We start from the raw sequence: 19,065 nt of genomic DNA, 5'->3' as shown, positions 1-19,065 counted from the left end.
TCTGCATTTAGAGCTAGCCGCCATTCGTCACACCTACTGGAAATTTACGTCTTCTTGTGTCCTCTTACAGACTTTTAACTTCGACACCTAGTGCCCACATAAGAACTAAAAAATGAGAAACATAAAAAAAGACTGCTACATCTACTAGAGTATATGAAACATGTTTGATTAAAAATCAGTTAAACATTCACTTGAAAAATGAGGGTATTATTTGTTCTAATCTACATGACGAATATAATGTGTCACTAATATTGTAATCCTTAAGCCTTCCATAGCGACACCCATTTCTTCACGTTCCACGTCAGCAAATAATTCGTTCTTCTCGTCGAGGCCCACGTTGTACTTTCTCCACCATTCGCTCTCTGCATGTAACAGCGGAAGTCCTTATGCGCTCTTCATGTTGGCGTCCTTTCTTTTCATTTAACCTTAATTTATTTTAATTTTTCTATATCCTGCATCGTTCTTTCTGATCATTCCCTTTATAGTTTGTGACACAAGTAAAGTTGAATACTGTCAGACATTAACTGTGCTCTTTACCTAAATTGTAAGTATAGATTCGTATTACAAATAGGAACTCTAGTACCTTCCGCAGCGGAAGTCGAACACGCGACAGAACAAATGGACGTGGTCAGCCCATAGAGGGCTCCGCCTCCGCGGTGGCTGTTCCGCGCAGCGGCTCTCGCGCAGCGAGGGCGCCACAGCTAAGCAACGTGCAGACAGAGGCCAATAGCCGCTCCCTACAGTTTCGTATATAGGGAACCGCTCTGCCCTAGTCCAGTACCCCTCCCGGATGATGAGCTTCGCCCTGACATCTACCCTTCCTACCAACTCTAACCCCCTCTTCCTGCCTCCTCCTCAGGGCTCCCTCTCCTTCCCCTCCCTCCTTCTGAGCGGATTTCCCCTCCTACTCCCCCTCCATCTCTTGTGCCTTCTTTCAGTGTGTCTGCGCTCCCTCCTGCCCTGTCTTCCCTTTTCCTCTCCCACCCCATGTGTCTCCTGCCTCTTCGTGAACCCACGGTTGCCCCTCCTCTCTTCATCCCGCCGCTTCCCCAGCTGCCCCATGCTCTCCCCTCCTTTTCCATCCTCTCTGACCTTTCCCTCGGCAAGTCCCACCTGGTAGTTTTATTCTTCGTCATGTGTGCTCCAAGGGGGTTTTAAGTGTGTTGTTTCGGAGTGTTTTTAATACTGTGGCCAACTGTTACCCTGTGCGTGCGCATCCAGTGGTTTCTCTGTGTTTTAAGAATCGCCAACTGCGTTTATTAACTTTCTGGTGAATTTTTTAATTGTCCCCAATGAACGTCTACATGTCAGTGTATTTTTACCTCCATTTTCTCCCCTTACTCTGTTTTATGTTCCCCTTTTTTATCTCCTTATGTATGTATTATTTTATTCTTGTTTTAGTTGTCGTGTCACTCGGCTGAAGAGCGGCGGATTGTGCTGCTGACAGCCCTCCCCTGCCCATATGGGGCAAGGGAATGAAATCGCAATAAAGAAAAAAAAAAACCTAGTCCAGATGACGAACTTCGCCGTGACATCTACCCTTCCCTCCTACTATAACGTGGCCTTGTTCCCCACCCCCCTCCCCAGGGCCCCCTTTTTCCTCTTCCCTCCTCCCAGAGCGGATTTTCCTCCTCCCCCCCCCCTCTCCTGAGACCCTGCGCCCAATTGTGGCCTCTTTCCTTTCTACATCCCTCCCTGCCTGGCCCTCTTCAGCGCGCCCCTCCCTCATCTCCCCCCTCTCTACCCCTCCCTCCCCCCCACCCGCCCTTCTTCCGGTATCCCTCATCTCCTTGCGCCTGGCAGATCCTCCGTTTTGATCATCGTCAGTGTGCTACATCAGTGTTGTGTTTAGTGCTGTTTCTCCTGTGCGTCAGGAGGTGTGATTTTAATTGTGTACTGCCTTGAGGTTCGCCGTCAGCGTTTGTTATGTGCTACGCCATCCGTCGATACCTTTTATGCTCCAGTCATACTGTGCCTTGTGTTCTTTTAATTGTCGCAGTGTGTGGCTTTTTGTGTGTGCTACTTTAAAACAGATTTTTATCTCCATTTCACAGTCACCACGTTTTTTGTCTATTACTTTCCATGATGTTCCCCCCTTTTTTATATCTATGTTCACCATATTCTCTCCTTTATTATTTTTCAATGTCTTCCATTGTTTGTTCTATGTCTTTTGGCTGAATAGCAGCGCATATGCTGCTGCTAGCCCGCCCCCATGGGGAATTGAAATACAATATAGAAAAAAAAACCTAGTCCAGCCAGTCTGGTACTCGCTCTGGATTTCGTTTCTATCTCAGTTGGACTGCGGTCTGGTCGTTGCTCGTTGTTGTCATTTGCCTGGCTCTGGTTACGAGTGGATTTAAGTTTGGTGTTGTGGTTTCCACAAGCCTCCGTTGTTCATCTCTTCCTTGTTGTGTCACTCATAGTCGGTCATGGTCGGTCGTTGTCAGTTGTCGTTGGTCTGTCGTCCGACTCGTCCTGTGCTTACCCGGTGCTGCGTGCTCCACCGCCGGCGGCTTACCCGCCTGGCGGCTCCGATCCGCCGCCCACGGCGTTCCCGCTGTTGGTTGTGGCTACAACAGGAACAAAAGTTAGTGTTCTGTAGGTTGGACAGGAAACGCAGTTGTAAAGCAGTTCCACATCAGGACATGTGTACCTGACATTTTGTTATTGGTGTTGTAGGCTAGCTGTCCATTTGAATTTTCTTTAACAACATGCTATCAGAGGAACAAGATGAACTCCTTTTGGAAGTAAAGAAATATCAAGAACTGTGCAACTCTGAGGAATGGCCGTTTCACAAGAATCCTTCAGTGACGTCAGTAATGTTTACTGAAACATTTGTCACATTCCCAAAGAGAGATGTCTTTTGGCCAGTCGTTGCTTGTTTAATTCGAGTCTTCCGATCTTCCTGGGCCACTCGGTGACTAGAACTAACGTAACATATTTGACTTGCTCCACTTGTACCCACTGCTCTTAGCGGAATACAGCTAATTCTACACGTTTCTTATCTTCTGACACTCGGAATCCTCCAAGATCGTGTTTGGAAGCGCACAGACAGCTCTTCAAATCAGCTTTACGGAAAGCGTACTGACACCTCACCCTACTGCCATCTCCATTTTTCGTGTTACGTCCAATAAACTACTCACAGCTTAATAGCTTAAGCACAGTGAATTAGGCAGATGCTGTTTCTGAAACGTAAAAATCAGTTACCATGGCGAGAGCATTCGACTCTTCTTGTTGTTCCATAGGAATCTATAGCGCTGTGGAGGCGTGAAATGCGGTACCAGGTTCCTGAATAATTCTTTTTTTACGTGTTCCTTTTGTTATACAACAAATCTATGTTTTGTGTATCCTTGCCGATTCTATGAACTAGCATTTCTGAGCCAAGAAGCAAACAGTGAAGTAAAAAGAAAAATGTATGTATCGAATACAATAATGTTCGTACGTTGCAAGCATGATGAGATGTAACACTGCCTAAACAAATTCTATTATTTTGAATTACATGCAATATATTGAAATTATATCGTGATTAATTGAAGCAAAAGCAGGCATATATCCAGTATTTCCCAACAGTTATTTCAAACTGAGCTACCTAAACTAATTTAAGAAATTCACTGTCTTGAGCCTAACAGAAGCATCATTAGACAGCAGTAGAACAAATGGCAAGGCCGTCATTAGGCCAGACGCTGATCTGAACACTAAAGTGGTTTACTAGGCTCAGTCATTTTTGAAGTGACATGCCTTTATCTTCCAGAATGGATTTACCCACTCAGTTGCATGGAGACATAAAGTCCATCTGGGACTCCGAATAAACGTACAAATCTCCATTTTTCGTACCAACAAAAACTGAGAGATGCGGAAGAATTTATAACAAACGTATTAAACCCGAAGGACAGACCGGGCATCAAACGAGGCACATCTCAGTTTGTAGTGCAGCACTTCCGATCCAAATGAAAGTGGGCTTCGTAGATAAACCAAACCATACATGCGCATACTAATATCCATCATGCCCCGCGGCCAACGACGCCGTTTGAAGGCCCTGACGCAAACGGTTCGGAAGTTACGACGATTTAATTTCATATAGTTCAATACTTGTAACCGTATAAAAAATAAAAAATTTAAAAAAATCGAAAACGCTTAGTATGAAATGATAATAAAATCAAGACCCAACGCTGCCGACAGACGTTGATATACATCAACGGGGACAGCTGAAAATGTGTGCCCTGACCGGGACTCGAACCGGGAATCTCCTGCTTACATGGCAGACGCTCCATCCGTCTATTTTTCTTTTTATTCTCCTTTTGTTCCTTTTAGTTCGTTGCTTCTGCTCGGGGTGGACGTCGCACGTCGCAAGACACCCGTTTCGGTTCGTCGTTGCTCCAGTAACTCAGTTTATTTTCTTTTTTTTTTTTTCTTGTTACAGAGGGCAGCTAATCCTCTGACTGAACACGCTGAGCTAGCGTGCCGGCATCCATCTGAGCCACCGAGGGCACAGACGATAGCGCGACTGCGGGGACTTATCCCTTGCACGCTTCTCCTGAGACCCACGTTCCCAACTTAAAGTCCACAGACGATATTCGTAGTGCCCCTGCCTATTACTCTCATTACTCGCGGCAGACAATCTTACCGAGGTCCGTAAAAGTTCGGGCAATACGTCTCCATCCGCACAGAACAAGTAGGTCAATGGCCGGTTAGCCTTAACTACACTCCTGGAAATGGAAAAAAGAACACATTGACACCGGTGTGTCAGACCCACCATACTTGCTCCGGACACTGCGAGAGGGCTGTACAAGCAATGATCACACGCACTGCACAGCGGACTCACCAGGAACCGCGGAGTTGGCCGTCGAATGGCGCTAGCTGCGCAGCATTTGTGCACCGCCGCCGTCAGTGTCAGCCAGTTTGCCGTGGCATACGGAGCTCCATCGCAGTCTTTAACACTGGTAGCATGCCGCGACAGCGTGGACGTGAACCGTATGTGCAGTTGACGGACTTTGAGCGAGGGCGTATAGTGGGCATGCGGGAGGCCGGGTGGACGTACCGCCGAATTGCTGCACACGTGGGGCGTGAGGTCTCCACAGTACATCGATGTTATCGCCAGTGGTCGGCGGAAGGTGCACGTGCCCGTCGACCTGGGACCGGACCGCAGCGACGCACGGATGCACGCCAAGGCCGTAGGATCCTACGCAGTGCCGTAGGGGACCGCACCGCCACTTCCCAGCAAATTAGGGATACTGTTGCTCCTGGGGTATCGGCGAGGACCATTCGCAACTGTCTCCATGAGGCTGGGCTATGGTCCCGCACACTGTTAGGCCGTCTTCCGCTCACGCCCCAACATCGTGCCGCCCGCCTCCAGTGGTGTCGCGACAGGAGTGAATGGAGGGACGATTGGAGACGTGTCGTCTTCAGCGATGAGAGTCGCTTCTGCCTTGGTGCCAATGATGGTCGTATGCGTATTTGGCGCCGTGCAGGTGAGCGCCACAATCAGCACTGTATACGACCGAGGCACACAGGGCCAACACCCGGCATCATGGTGTGGGGAGCGATCTCCTACACTGGCCGTACACCACTGGTGATCGTCGAGGGGACACTGAATAGTGCACGGTACATCCAAACCGTCATCGAACCCATCGTTCTACCATTCCTAGACCGGCAAGTGAACGTGCTGTTCCAACAGGACAATGCACGTCCGCATGTATCCCGTGCCACCCAACGTGCTCTAGAAGGTGTAAGTCAACTACCCTGGCCAGCAAGATCTCCGGATCTGTCCCCCATTGAGCATGTTTGGGACTGGATGAAGCTTCGTCTCACGCGGTCTGCACGTCCAGCACGAACGCTGGTCCAACTGAGGCGCCAGGTGGAAATGGCATGGCAAGCCGTTCCACAGGACTACATCCAGCATCTCTACGATCGTCTCCATGGGAGAATAGCAGCCTGCATTGCTGCGAAAGGTGGATATACACTGTACTAGTGCCGACATTGTGCATGCTCTGTTGCCTGTGTCTATGTGCCTGTGGTTCTGTCAGTGTGATCATGTGATGTATCTGACCCCAGGAATGTGTCAATAAAGTTTCCCCTTCCTGGGACAATGAATTCACGGTGTTCTTATTTCAAATTCCAGGAGTGTATATGAAGATGGTATCTGTTCTTTCGGACATATACGCTTAGTATATTGTGGAGAAGACAAGCTGATCGGTTTTCAGTAAGGAATTCATATCACGAAAAGCTAGGCTTGGGCGTTGGAGAGCGTCGAACTTCGAGAACGAACGGTTGTGGCGGTTTCTTTCGGTTCGTTTTGTGTCTAAGTGCGGGAAGCAAACGTTTGCGGATGGACGACTGACCATAATAACATTCATTCGCATGCGCTACATTCCTTCACAAAGACCTCGTGTGTTTCCTACTGCCGATCTTGTGTGATCTGTCAGTGCATTAACGCTGCTGACAGCTGTGCGACATGTTCCAGTACACAGCTGCGGAAATGACGGACATAGTGCTTGCACACGCAAAGCGAATTGCAGTGGGAGAGCTCCTGCAAGACTGTATGCGTTTTTCGTCCTAAAACAAAACCAAAAATGTTGTACGCGCAACGTTTTCCAATAGACGTACCACACCTCATTCCATGTTCGCGGTCATCGAAAGACGCCTCACAGAAGCGTGAAAGCTGCACGGAGATATTTTCTGCCTGAAGTGTGTCCATTGTACAGTGAAGTAGTAGCACATCAATTGAAGCAATAAAGTCTGAAAATCAGTCCGTGATCATATTTTTGGCACTTTTACAGGTCTGTCTTGATCACACAAATTTTTACACGTCACTATTGCCAGTTTCTTCTGCAGATCTATTACAAAACAAAAACGGTGTGTAACCAACTAAGTTCATTTTGCTGAAGCTAAATCTGTAAATTTCCTGGTGCTACATAAGGACCATAAAAAGTGTTTACATGATTAACAGCCATGGAAAAATTTGGAAATTTGTGGTAAGGTCTATGAGACCAAACTGCTGAGGTCGTCCGTCCCTAGGCTTACACACTACTTAATCTAACCTAAGCTAACTTACGCTACTGACAATACACACACCCATGCTCTTGGGGGGACTCGAACCTCCGACGGGGGATTCCGCGCGAATCGTGACAAGATGCGTCAGACTTAACGGATACCCCTCGCAACAGCCATGTATACCAGCCATACATACCATAAAATATTCTAATATCGTATCAACGTCAAACTGAACATGTAGGTTCATAGTAAAAACTGGTGAAGATCAGAATGCGTCTGGTATTTATACAATGAAACTGAGACCTGCAGAGGGCACTATAGCTAGGATACATGATTAACCAGTATCGCAAATGTAATGGTTAAAATGTGGTATGCGTAGCCATTAATTAAAATTGCTTTACACGTCAAAACGGCGTCTGACGATAAAAGATGTACTGACATACAATATGTGTAATTGGATCCATAATTAAAACCCACATAAAACGTGCAAATATTAATACTTTGAAGCTCATAGACTGGCAAGGTAAAACACACAATCGTATAAAAGCCAGTACAAAAAGTATAAGATAAAAAACCTCTACAAAATAAAATCTTCCAGACTGATAGATGATTTAACGTAGACGTAATTGTAAGGTAATTGATGAGGCAGGGACTATTAATTAAAAACTAAAAAATTAAAAAATCGATAGTCGATAGCACATACGGTGTGTGGTCTCAACGGCGGCAAGTCGTGGCTTCTCTGTATGATGTACTTGTTTTCCTGCTGCGGAACTCGCGGAGGAAGGCCCAATCTGCGCATCGCTGCACACGACAGCACGCCAATGCGCTGGGACGCTCGATGCTGCTCAAACTAGTAGGTTTCTGAATACATAATAATAAGCATTTGGATTAAACTCAATCTGTTCATTCAGCAGTAATTCCGGTTGCCGTTTCTGTGGACATAAATCTCCATTTCCTCGAGTAGGTTCAGTAACTGTCCCTTTGGCGCCCTATGCAACACTTTCATGTTACTCTCTCTGTTTCTTACCGGATATTTTTCTCTTTATAAATGTGTATCGAAAGTGATCTTATTTTGGTTGTACATATGCTCTCTGAACAGAGTGTTGAAACTCCTTCCTGTGTGTCCGATATAAAACCTGTCACAGTCTTGGCAGCTTATCTTACTGACACCATATTCCAAATATTTGTTGCAGTTGTTGCCAACTTTGTGGCGTAGCCTATAACCAACTGTAATTCTTATTTTCCATTTTCTGAGATCATGAGCAATTTTGTCGGAAAATGCACCATTGTGCGACATAGCAACAAACATCTTGCCCTTTGGTTCTACTGTCTCATTGTTGCGACATATTTTTGAATTTAAAGTTTATTATAATGTTTCATTACTTCACGATCATTATATCAGTTTGCCTTGGCTACTTGTCTAATCATTCTTAATTCTTCCACCTCGTCATTAGGGGTGAGTGGCAGTTTTAGCATCCTGTTGATCATAGCTCTGAAGTATGTCCATTTATGCTTCTTACGGTGACAGGAATTCGCATTTATAATGGTGTCAGTGGCCGTCGTCTTCCTAAATTTGCTAATCTTATGCCTTCCATCTCTTTTGGTTAACGTAAGATCCAAAATCGTATACTTTTTCTTCTTCCAGTTCCACTGTGAATTTAATTTTTTGCTGCATCCCACCCATTCTTTCCGTTACCTGTCGTATTTCACTTTCGTCACCTTTGTACAGCAGTACGATGTCATCTACATAATGTCTGTAATACGTCAATTTTCGCAGATGTCACGATTTTGATCAAAAAACCTATTTTCTAGCTCCTTTACAAATATCTCAGATAAAGTACCAGACAAACTGTTCCCCATTGCGAGTCCGTCCTTATGATAAAAAATCTTATTGTTAAACTTAAGTTCCAAAGTTTAAAAAAGTTCTACAATTTGGCCCTGACTAATCTTCTTACACGCTAGCAGGTTCTTCCTTATTTTCTCCAATGTATCGTTTACTGGGACGTTGGGATACAGGTTAACAATGTCAGAAGAAACCTATGTAGCTACAGCTGGGACCGGTACATCTTTAACCTCATGCTCAAATTCATAGCTATTCTTGACACTGAATGATTTTTTTATAAGTATATGCAGCTCTTCGTTCCTTGTTGCATTTCAGGTTTAATTTTTAATTGGGACATGAAATATCATTAATAATCGGCAGAATTGGTTCCCCTGACTTCTGTAATTTAATTTGCGAACAAAGCGGAGGAATGGACGGATTCATCATTCTTAATCAAAGTTTATCTTTTTCATCTGGAAACAAAAAGACACTGTTCTCAATTATTCACCTTATATCAGAGTGAAATTTGTTCACAGGATTTCTCTTGACTTCAACTATATTATTACTTGCAAGACATTTTTCTATCATAAATTACGACAACCGAGTTTCAATTGTCAGCCCTCGTAACTAACTCCGTTTCCATTTCCAATTTCTGATGTAGGCTTTTAAGTGGTTCTAAATGTTTTGCATTTTTTAGATTTAGCGTCAGCGGACTGAACATAGCTGGTTACATACTCTTTTTGATGTGTAACAGATCTGAAGATGGCAGTAGACGAAACCGGTAATAGTGAAGTGTAAAAATATGTGAGATCAACACGCACGTGTAAAATAATGTAGTAGCACTTTGTGCTTAATTTTGGCGAACACTATACACCCAGTCTACAGTTTGTCCTCTGGTAGGTGCCAAACTGGATGCAGGTCGTCCGCGCTCGGCTCGAACACTGCAGTTGGATGAGAACGTGCCGACAGCATTTGCAGATGACCCAGCCACCAGTACCCTGCAGGTGGTACATTCGATGTTCACAAGTAAAAGTGCTGTTGGCGGGTTGTCCAGGAACACGTGTTCCATTCATATCATCTGAAGTAAGTCCAGGCATTACAGACGGAGGACTACCGATGATGGAAGCAATTTGCGCTGCGGTGTTTACAACAGTGCATACTGCAGCCACAGTTCCCGAGTTTGATGCTGTTCAAGATGCACGTTTACTAGAGACGGCATATTAAATCGGCACAAGATGCATGTTTGGGAGGACGAAAATCGGCGGGCACAGGTGAATCAAAATCACTAACACAGGGTCGGAATTAATATCTGAGTCGAGATAACTGGTGACGATAACAATGGGTCATGTATACTGCCCAACAGAGAAACACATTTATTAGAGATATTTTGCCTGTCCAATTGCATGTAGTGTCACTAAAAGTACGGATGGGGACATGGTTACAACACGACGGAGCTCCAGCACAGTTTAATGCTGATGTGCGGAATCACCTCAATGTCAATACCTCAGTCGATGGATTGGAAATGTGGACCCATAGCCAACACGGTCGCCTGGTCTGACACTTCTCTACCATTTTCTGTGGGGTAGTATGAAGAGTATGGTGTGTGGCGCCTCAGTGGAGGACCTTACTGCCCGAGTCCACGGAGCGCTTCAGCTGATTCAGGGAGAACCGTAGGAACTGGCTCATGTGCGTGAGGCTCAACTCCGCCGATTCAGGTGCTGCATTGGCGTAGGAGGTACGCAGTTCGAAGCCGGTTTGCTATATAGACAACGCGATGTTCTACTCATTTTGGGTTTATTGAGATAATGTGGAACGAACACCCATATTGGACTTTGACGCTCTACAGCTCCCAAGTTGTATGTTTCTAGATAAGAGTTCCTTGTTGGAAACCGAGCAGAACGCATTCACCGAACAATATACTACCACGTGCTGTAAGTGCCTTTCGCGACACCCTATATATGCATGTAGGTCTTCATTCGCCGGATCTGTACCTCAGTGTGTTTGGTCAGGGGACTTCGATTTAAAGAAAGAAAAACAATTATGTGGAGTTTTCAACCACAAAATTTCAGAGGTGTCATGCGATATCCACACAGAAACGATGACGAAAACTGACGAAGAAACAAACAGACAAAAACAACAGCAAAAATGGTCCAGCGGACGGTAAAACTCTTACCTGGATTTTGTAAGCTCGCGGGTTCCAATCTCGGCTGGACTAGGTATCTTCCAGTCTACGTTTTCACCTAGGCTCCATCGCTCAACAATATGAGAAGTCGCCAGAAACAATTATGTGGAATGGATTCAATGTTAAACCGTAAGTTCTCTTTCCTCAGTTTGATAACTAGAACATGTTAGGGACAACCAAGACGTCAACGTGGCGTCTAATGGAAAGACTTGCATCAGCCTGCTGAGCCACACGAAATAATTACTATTATTGTACGGATCCCTAGCCGCACTTAACCGGTTTATTCATTTATTTATTTATTAATCCTGGGTCGGAATGTGTTGGTGTGTACGACCTAAAATAGGAGAGAAGACTGTTGGATTGACATTATACAATTGAGTGCTTCTGAAAAATCACTATCTGAGAAATTAGTTTCGCAGAATACTACTAATATATGGGTCCTCTTAAAGTTATTGATAATGAGATGGCGGTGTGGCAAGATTCTCTTCATACAACGTTCACACTATAAGTACAGTTAATGTTACCAATTGTAGGTTGTAACGCCGGAAATGCATATCCTCCTATTTCCATCTATTGTACTATTTTTTTTTCCTTGCTTTGTTGCCTCAAGATATGACATTTCTGTCTCTTTGTATATTGTAATTGTTTTACTATTTGTATATTTATGCATTTATGTCGATGTATAATTGGTTTGTTTCGTAAATATTATTTGTATTTTTACGCTGGGTCTTGCCTAGGGAAAACTGCTATCGAACGATTACGTCGATAGGTCGTGTGAAGAATCAAAGTGTGTAGGATCTTTGGTAGTGTTAACTCTGCCGCGTGGAGCGCGGGCTGAGGGAAGGAGTCTGGCGGGAGTAGCGAGTGGAGCAGGTGTGTTGTGTGACGCTCCCGCGAGTTGCCGCGCTTTCGGGGTTTGGCAGCATGTAATTGCGCTCGACTTGCGATGATAGTTTCTGACATGGTGTCGCGGACGGGAAACATTAACTAGCGCACATCAAGAGCCCGTTTCGTCTGGTGACCGTGTCGAGAAGAAGGCGCGCCAACATCCAGCTTCTGCAACAGCGACGGCCGACAATGAATGACTGTCGCCACCTCCTCGATCGACGGCTTCAAACCTTCAATCAACCATCACGAAGACTGGAAGCAAGTAAAGTTTTAGAACTGTATGGCAGACCTCAGCTTTTCAAACTGTACCATTTTCGTAACTATAATTACAGCAACTTAGCATGAACCTTTGTTGCTCATTGTCCCAATTGCATTACCAAGCAGGGTCCCTTCCTTTTCCGAAATGAACCCGAGTGTCGTTGAAATTTAAACGCCAGCACTAAAGTAATATAGCTAATTCTATTTCACTGCTTTAATTTCAAAGTTCAGTTAGGTGGCTACAATATTCAGATTACACAAGCACAAATTAAGAGTGCGAGTTTTGTTATCGTATTTTAGCTTACCTGTGACTGCAGCTCAGCTTGGTACGTACTAAATTTTACTATTGTTAATTGTTCAGAATCATTTAATTCAAGTTCAACGTTAAATCTCTTATTTCCAAATTGCGTAGATTCAAGTAGTTTTTTGAAATGATTGTTGAGGTAGTCCAAGACTAACCGTATTTTACTGAATTTCAATGTGCTTCAGAAAGGAAGCTCACTATTAACTTCAGTCACTAAATTAACTTTCGATTTTCCGGTTTTATTAATTCTTTGCTAAATTAAGTCAGGGTGTAGCGAAATTTATTACTTCTGACAAACTTTCAGTTTTCACACTACACGTGTCAACCTTCAGTTGCCACGCTTCTAGTGCTAATTATATGTGTAATAACCTTTCTTTTTCAGTTACTATAGTAATTCTCCTTAGGACTGGCGACCGTGATTTCCCCCAAATCTCAAATACCTAATTACCGCTAGTTAATTGTTAACGTAACGGCTGCACATTTACTTTCTTTATTAACTTTACCCCTTTTCAAAATTAATTTCCACCAGTTTCATTAGCACATTTCCTTTCATTTAGATGTAACCCTTTCCTCCCTCTTTACCGACAGGTTAACTTCAGTGACGATTGCTTTTCCAAAACTCCCATTAGGTACACGCGGTTTCATCTTTCACTGTCATTAAGGTCGGTAAGTGAGGGGGAGGTTACAAGGTCATAACATACGTCAGCGACTGCTACGTATCAAGTGTGAAATAAATTATTTTTCATCTCCTTCTCCTCTAATGTGTAATGAACGTAACTAGGCTATCGTCCTGTCTAGCAATCTGAAACTGCTTTACACGATCGTAAGTAAAATCATCTTGTCCGCTTTACGAGGACGTTATATCCTGAATGAAGGCTTGGGCTGGAACACCCGGTATATTCAACCACGTCTTCATTTAGACAGTCCGCCAAACCCGACTCCCGTACATCTACATTTATACTCCGCAGGCCACCCAACGGTGTGTGGCGGAGGGCACTTTACGAGCCACTGTCATTACCTCCCTTTCCTGTTCCAGTCGCGTATGGTTCGCAGGAAGAACGACTGTCTGAAAGCCTCTGTGCGCGCTCTAATCTCTCTAATTTTACATTCGTGATCTCCTCGGGAGGTATAAGTAGGGGGAAGCAATATATTCGATACCTCATCCAGAAACGCACACTCTCGAAACCTGGCGAGGAAGCTACACCGCGATGCAGAGCGCCTCTCTTGCAGAGTCTGCCACTTGAGTTTGTTAAACATCTCCGTAACGCTATCACGGTTACCAAATGACCGTGTGACGAAATGCGCCGCTCTTCTTTGGATCTTCTCTATCTCCTCCGTCAACCCGATCTGGTACGGATCCCACACTGATGAGCAATACTCAAGTATAGGTCGAACGAGTGTTTTGTAAGCCACCTCCTTTCTTGATGGACTACATTTTCTAAGGACTCTCCCAATGAATCTCAACCTGGTACCCGCCTTACCAACAATTAATTTTACATGATTATTCCACTTCAAATCGTTCCGCACGCATACTCCCAGATATTTTACAGAAGTAACTGCTACCAGTGTTTGTTCCGCTATCATATAATCATACAATAAAGGATCCTTCTTTCTATGTATTCGCAATACATTACTTTTGTCTATGTTAAGGGTCAGTTGCCACTCCCTGCACCAAGTGCCTATCCGCTGCAGATCTTCCTGCATTTCGCTACAATTTTCTAATGCTGCAACTTCTCTGTATACTACAGCATCATCCGCGAAAAGCCGCATGGAACTTCCGACACTATCTACTAGGTCATTTATATATATTGTGAAAAGCAATGGTCCCATAACACTCCCCTGTGGCACGCCAGAGGTTACTTTAATGTCTGTAGACGTCTCTCCGTTGATAACAACATGCTGTGTTCTGTTTGCTAAAAACTCTTCAATCCAGCCACACAGCTGGTCTGATATTCCGTAGGCTCTTACTTTGTTTATCAGGCGACAGTGCGGAACTGTATCGAACGCCTTCCGGAAGTCAAGAAAAATAGCATCTACCTGGGAGCCTGTATCTAATATTTTCTGGGTCTCATGAACAAATAAAGCGAGTTGGGTTTCACACGATCGCTGTTTCCGGAATCCATGTTGATTCCTACATAGTAGATTCTGAGTTTCCAAAAACTACATGATACTCGAGCAAAACACATGTTCTAAAATTCTACAACAGATCGACGTCAGAGATATAGGTCTATAGTTTTGCGCATCATGCTTTTCCGCTCTCATTGCTTTGATAGACATACACTGACGTGACAAAAGCCATTCGGTAGCGATATGAGCCTTACACATGACGGTTATGTCGCCCACACCAGCATAAAATGGCAGTGTGTTGCTGGAACTGCCACTTGTGCTCAAACGATTCATGTGGAGAAGAGTCCGAGGTGATTATGACCGCTCAACGGGGTGAACAGACTTTGATCAGGGTATGGTAGTTGGAGCTGGACGTATGGGACATTTCGTTTCGAAAACCATAAGGGAATTCAGTATTCCGAGATCAACTGTGTCAAGAGAGGGTCAAGAATACCAAATTTCGGCCATTGCCTCTCACCACGGACAACGCATTGGCCGACAGCCTTCACTTAACTTCCGAGAGCAGTGGCGTTTGCATGGCGTTGTCAGTGCTAACAGACAAGAAACACTGCATGAAATAGCCGAAGAAATCAATTTGGGACGCACACTGAACGTATCCGTTAGGTAAGTGCGGCGAAATTTTGCGTTAGTGAGCTACGGCAGCAGGCAACCGACGTTAGTGCCTTTGCTAACAGCACGACATCGCCTGAAACGCTTCTCCGGACCTCCTGACCGTATCATTTGGACCCTAGACGATTGGAAAACAGTGGTCTGTTCAGATGGGTCCCGATTTCAGTTGGAAGGAGCTGACGGTAGGGCACGAGTGTGGGACAAATACCACAAATTCATGGACACAAGTTGTCAACAACGCACTCTGTGAGCTGGTAGTGAACCCTTAATGATGTGGGCCCAATTTCATGGAATGTACTTGGTCCTCTGGTCCAACTGAACACATCGTTGTATCGGAAATGGTTAAGTTCTGCTGCCTGGAGACCACTGTCAGCCATTCATGGACTTCATGTTCCCAAACAACGTTGGAATTTTTATGGGTGACAATCCCACAAGTCACCGTGCCACAATGGTTCGCGATTTGTTTGAAGATCACTCTAGGCAATTTGAGCGAATGATTTGACCACCGAGATCGCCCAGTATGTGACTTAAGCGAGAGGTCATTTCGTGCCCATAATCCAGCACCAGCAACAATTATGGCCGGCCATAGAAGCAGAATGACTCAATAATTTCGCAGAGGACTACCAATGACTTATGAAGTCGATGCCACGTCAAACTGGGAGAAAATTAGGTCCAACACGATATCAGGGGGTATCCCATGACTTCAGTCACCTCCGTTTTAAGTCCACCTACATGCTGCGTAAGTTGTGGAGCTCTCGCGTAGTCGGCATCTTCGTGTGCTATTCCGAAAACCGCAGAAAGTGCTGCCTAATTCCGCATGTACCCTTATTTTAAGTGGTATATTGAATGTGTGCTGCTTCCTCTGCTATCCCTCTAGGGTAAACAATTCAGTTCCTCCTGTCTCAGTGGCCTGTCATTTCTTCCGCTATTTGCACACCACTGACTTACCGAGTTTAATTATTTCATTTGCACATCCCATCACATTTTCCGTCTGCACAGCGCCTGGTTTCTCCTTCTCATTTACAACGAATTTAATTTTGTTAACGGCACGTCCACGCGTCTGCCTGCACGAACAAATTTCACGATAATTTTCGTAGCTTCTCTTGCCAAGTAACAACGAGAACTAATCTGAAATCCCGGTAGTGTCCGATATCAAGTAGCTTCACCAAGAAATATGTTTTCTCTCCAACTTCTTCTATCGTTGTGGCGCTCCCAACCGTTTTTTTGGATTCATTCAGGCATTTACTTGTGTATTTTGTGGAAGCGTATTTGTAGTTCACGTACCATAATATTATTTTACCTCGAAACACGTGTAGCAGTTGGTCCGCTATTTATATGGCACGCTTTCAGCCAGTCAGGATGAGTCAGGTGTTAGGTTTCCGCCCATTCGCGGAAGATCTGAACAGAGCGAAATATTTGAAACCAACAGCTTATGCGACTGTCAAGTGAGTTTCCTATTGGGATCGGCGGGTTCAGGGCGACGAATGAACTTGTATTGTCTATTGCCTTTTCAGCACCTGACTGAGCGTTTTGATTATTGAGTACGTACTTTGAACAGATTTCTAAAATATTTAATACCTCAAATGTTTATTTTCCTTAACTTAATCTTCGGATTTTGAACTGACTTCGACAGTGGTGTATAAAGTCTTACCACTTCAGTAACCCTCCCTTACAATTTAATTCTATATTAAGAACGAAACAGCGCCTTCTTCGCATGATCACTCGGGAGGGAGGGTCGAACGGGGAGGGGTTGGGGGGTGGGGGGGAAGATGCAGAACAAAATGACGAAATGTCGCTCTAAAATCTCCATATTCCCACTGTCGCCGGCCGGGGTGGCCGAGCGGTTCTAGGCGCAACAGTCTGGAACCGCGCCACCGCTACGGTCGCAGGTTCGAATCCTACCTAGAGCATGGATGTGTGTAATGTTTTTAGGTTAGTTAGGTTTAAGTAGTTCTAAGTTCTACAGGACTGCTGCCCTCACAAGTTAAGTCCCATAGTGCTCAGAGCCATTTGAACCATTTTGAACCCACTGTCGGTATCACACGTGCTCATTTGTTGTGTACGTTAAAAATGGATGTGTAGAAAAACTGCTGTTCCAGCGATTGATTTCAGGCATGCTTAATATGGAAGTGTAGAAGGGTTTGCCTACCCTTAGGCGCTAGACAAACAGTTTGCATGTATAGGATCTTCCTGTGGAATGTGCCTCAGTTTTATTACTTGCAGAGGACGTATTACTTTCACAAAACTTTTTTTTTAAATACTTTCATATACACTATTATTTGCTTATGCCTTGATTTTGTGGTGTAGTCACCTGTAACTGGGATTATAACATGAATTACTATAACGAAATATGGTACACTAAAAAATTTATCCTGAAAATGAAGTCGTTGTGGGTACATAATTTAGATGTTACAGGAAGCGCAAGAACGTAATTCAAAGTTAACATAATAAAATCTTTAATACACGGGTATAGTTTCAAAATTAGAGAGGATTTAGTTAAATATTTCGGATTTTCACATAATGAAATTACACCACATTTATATCAGAGTCAATTAAGAAGTTCCCTTTCGAAGGTCGCATAATCCAAAACCGGTATGAGTTATCAGGCAAAATCACTGTGAGCACTGAGACAGACAGCTCCACCAATGCATTTGACTGAAGATATTCGTTTGGTAAAAGAACGTGTCCTGCAACGTCATGAAGGGCGTAACTGCCTGCTGTATATTCTCGGCTGGCAGGTATCGTCGACTTTGGAGACCTTTCTTAAGAGGCGGAAGACGTGATAATCACACGAGGAGAGATCAGGGTTAGAGAACGTGTGCTCAAGTGTCTCCCGTTTGAGTTGGCGTAGCTTCCGCATCTCGACATTTGCGATATGGTGACGGTGTCTTGTGTCGAATTACGATCATCACGGAACTTGGCTCACTATTCTACAACGGTGCCTTCCGACAGACATGCTGTCCGATAGACAATTTACCACTCTCCGATGGATGTCTACCGGTCTATGTCTTTAGGCAGCCAAGAAAGGAATAGTAGCTTGTTGGCCTTTTTGCGACGCATTTGGTAATCACGTCACCATATGATCCACATCTGGCGCACCCAAGTGGGTAAATCACGAATGCCACAATAATCCATTGCTTAGATGTCCGTATTTATATATCCGCAATGGAGTCGGTCTACATTGCATAAACGCTGAAGTATCAACCTCAAATAAAACTTTTTGATCGTCCCTTGCAATGCGAATTAACATCGAATTTGAGAACAACAGGAAAGATTTATATCAAAATAGCGGTGTTCCTTCTTCAGACGCACATTATTGTAAGACACAGAATGCATATTTAAACAGCATCTACCACTCGTTTTATTCATGAGAAAGAAATCTCAGTTGTCTTCGATAAAAGTTGGTGGACTTCCATTAACATTTTCAGTTTGAATAAAATCTTTTTCGCTTACTAAGCCTTGCGATTACCGAACACCAAAGTAGCTGTAAAGAACTGGTTTCGACCATCTTTGCTGGATCAAAGATATTATTTAACCCGTTATGACGCTTCTGTATGCTATCAGCTCATAATCTGAAAGAATAAATTATTTAATGACCATTGCTACTTTGGTAGTACAACTACTTGTTCGCTTTAGTACTGTCTATACTGTCTACACGAAGCTAGTGAAGGAAAATTATTTGCCTCGCTTCTAAATAGCTTGATGATGTTCATCGAAATTTACAAGTAATACATTTATTGTCCAGGAATTCTGAACATTTCATCACACTGCTCAGTCACGAGGGACGTGGTAGGTGTCAAGACGACTGCTAACGAAAGTACACTAATGTGAACTTTTTTTAAATATATGGACCGATCTGCAACATTCATTCAGTGAAATGTTCTG

The sequence above is a fragment of the Schistocerca cancellata genome, chromosome 1 (genome assembly GCF_023864275.1).
Source record: "Schistocerca cancellata isolate TAMUIC-IGC-003103 chromosome 1, iqSchCanc2.1, whole genome shotgun sequence".
Classification (NCBI taxonomy): domain Eukaryota; kingdom Metazoa; phylum Arthropoda; class Insecta; order Orthoptera; family Acrididae; genus Schistocerca; species Schistocerca cancellata.
The sequence above is the reverse complement of the archived record's forward strand: the minus strand, read 5'-3'. Positions refer to the sequence as shown.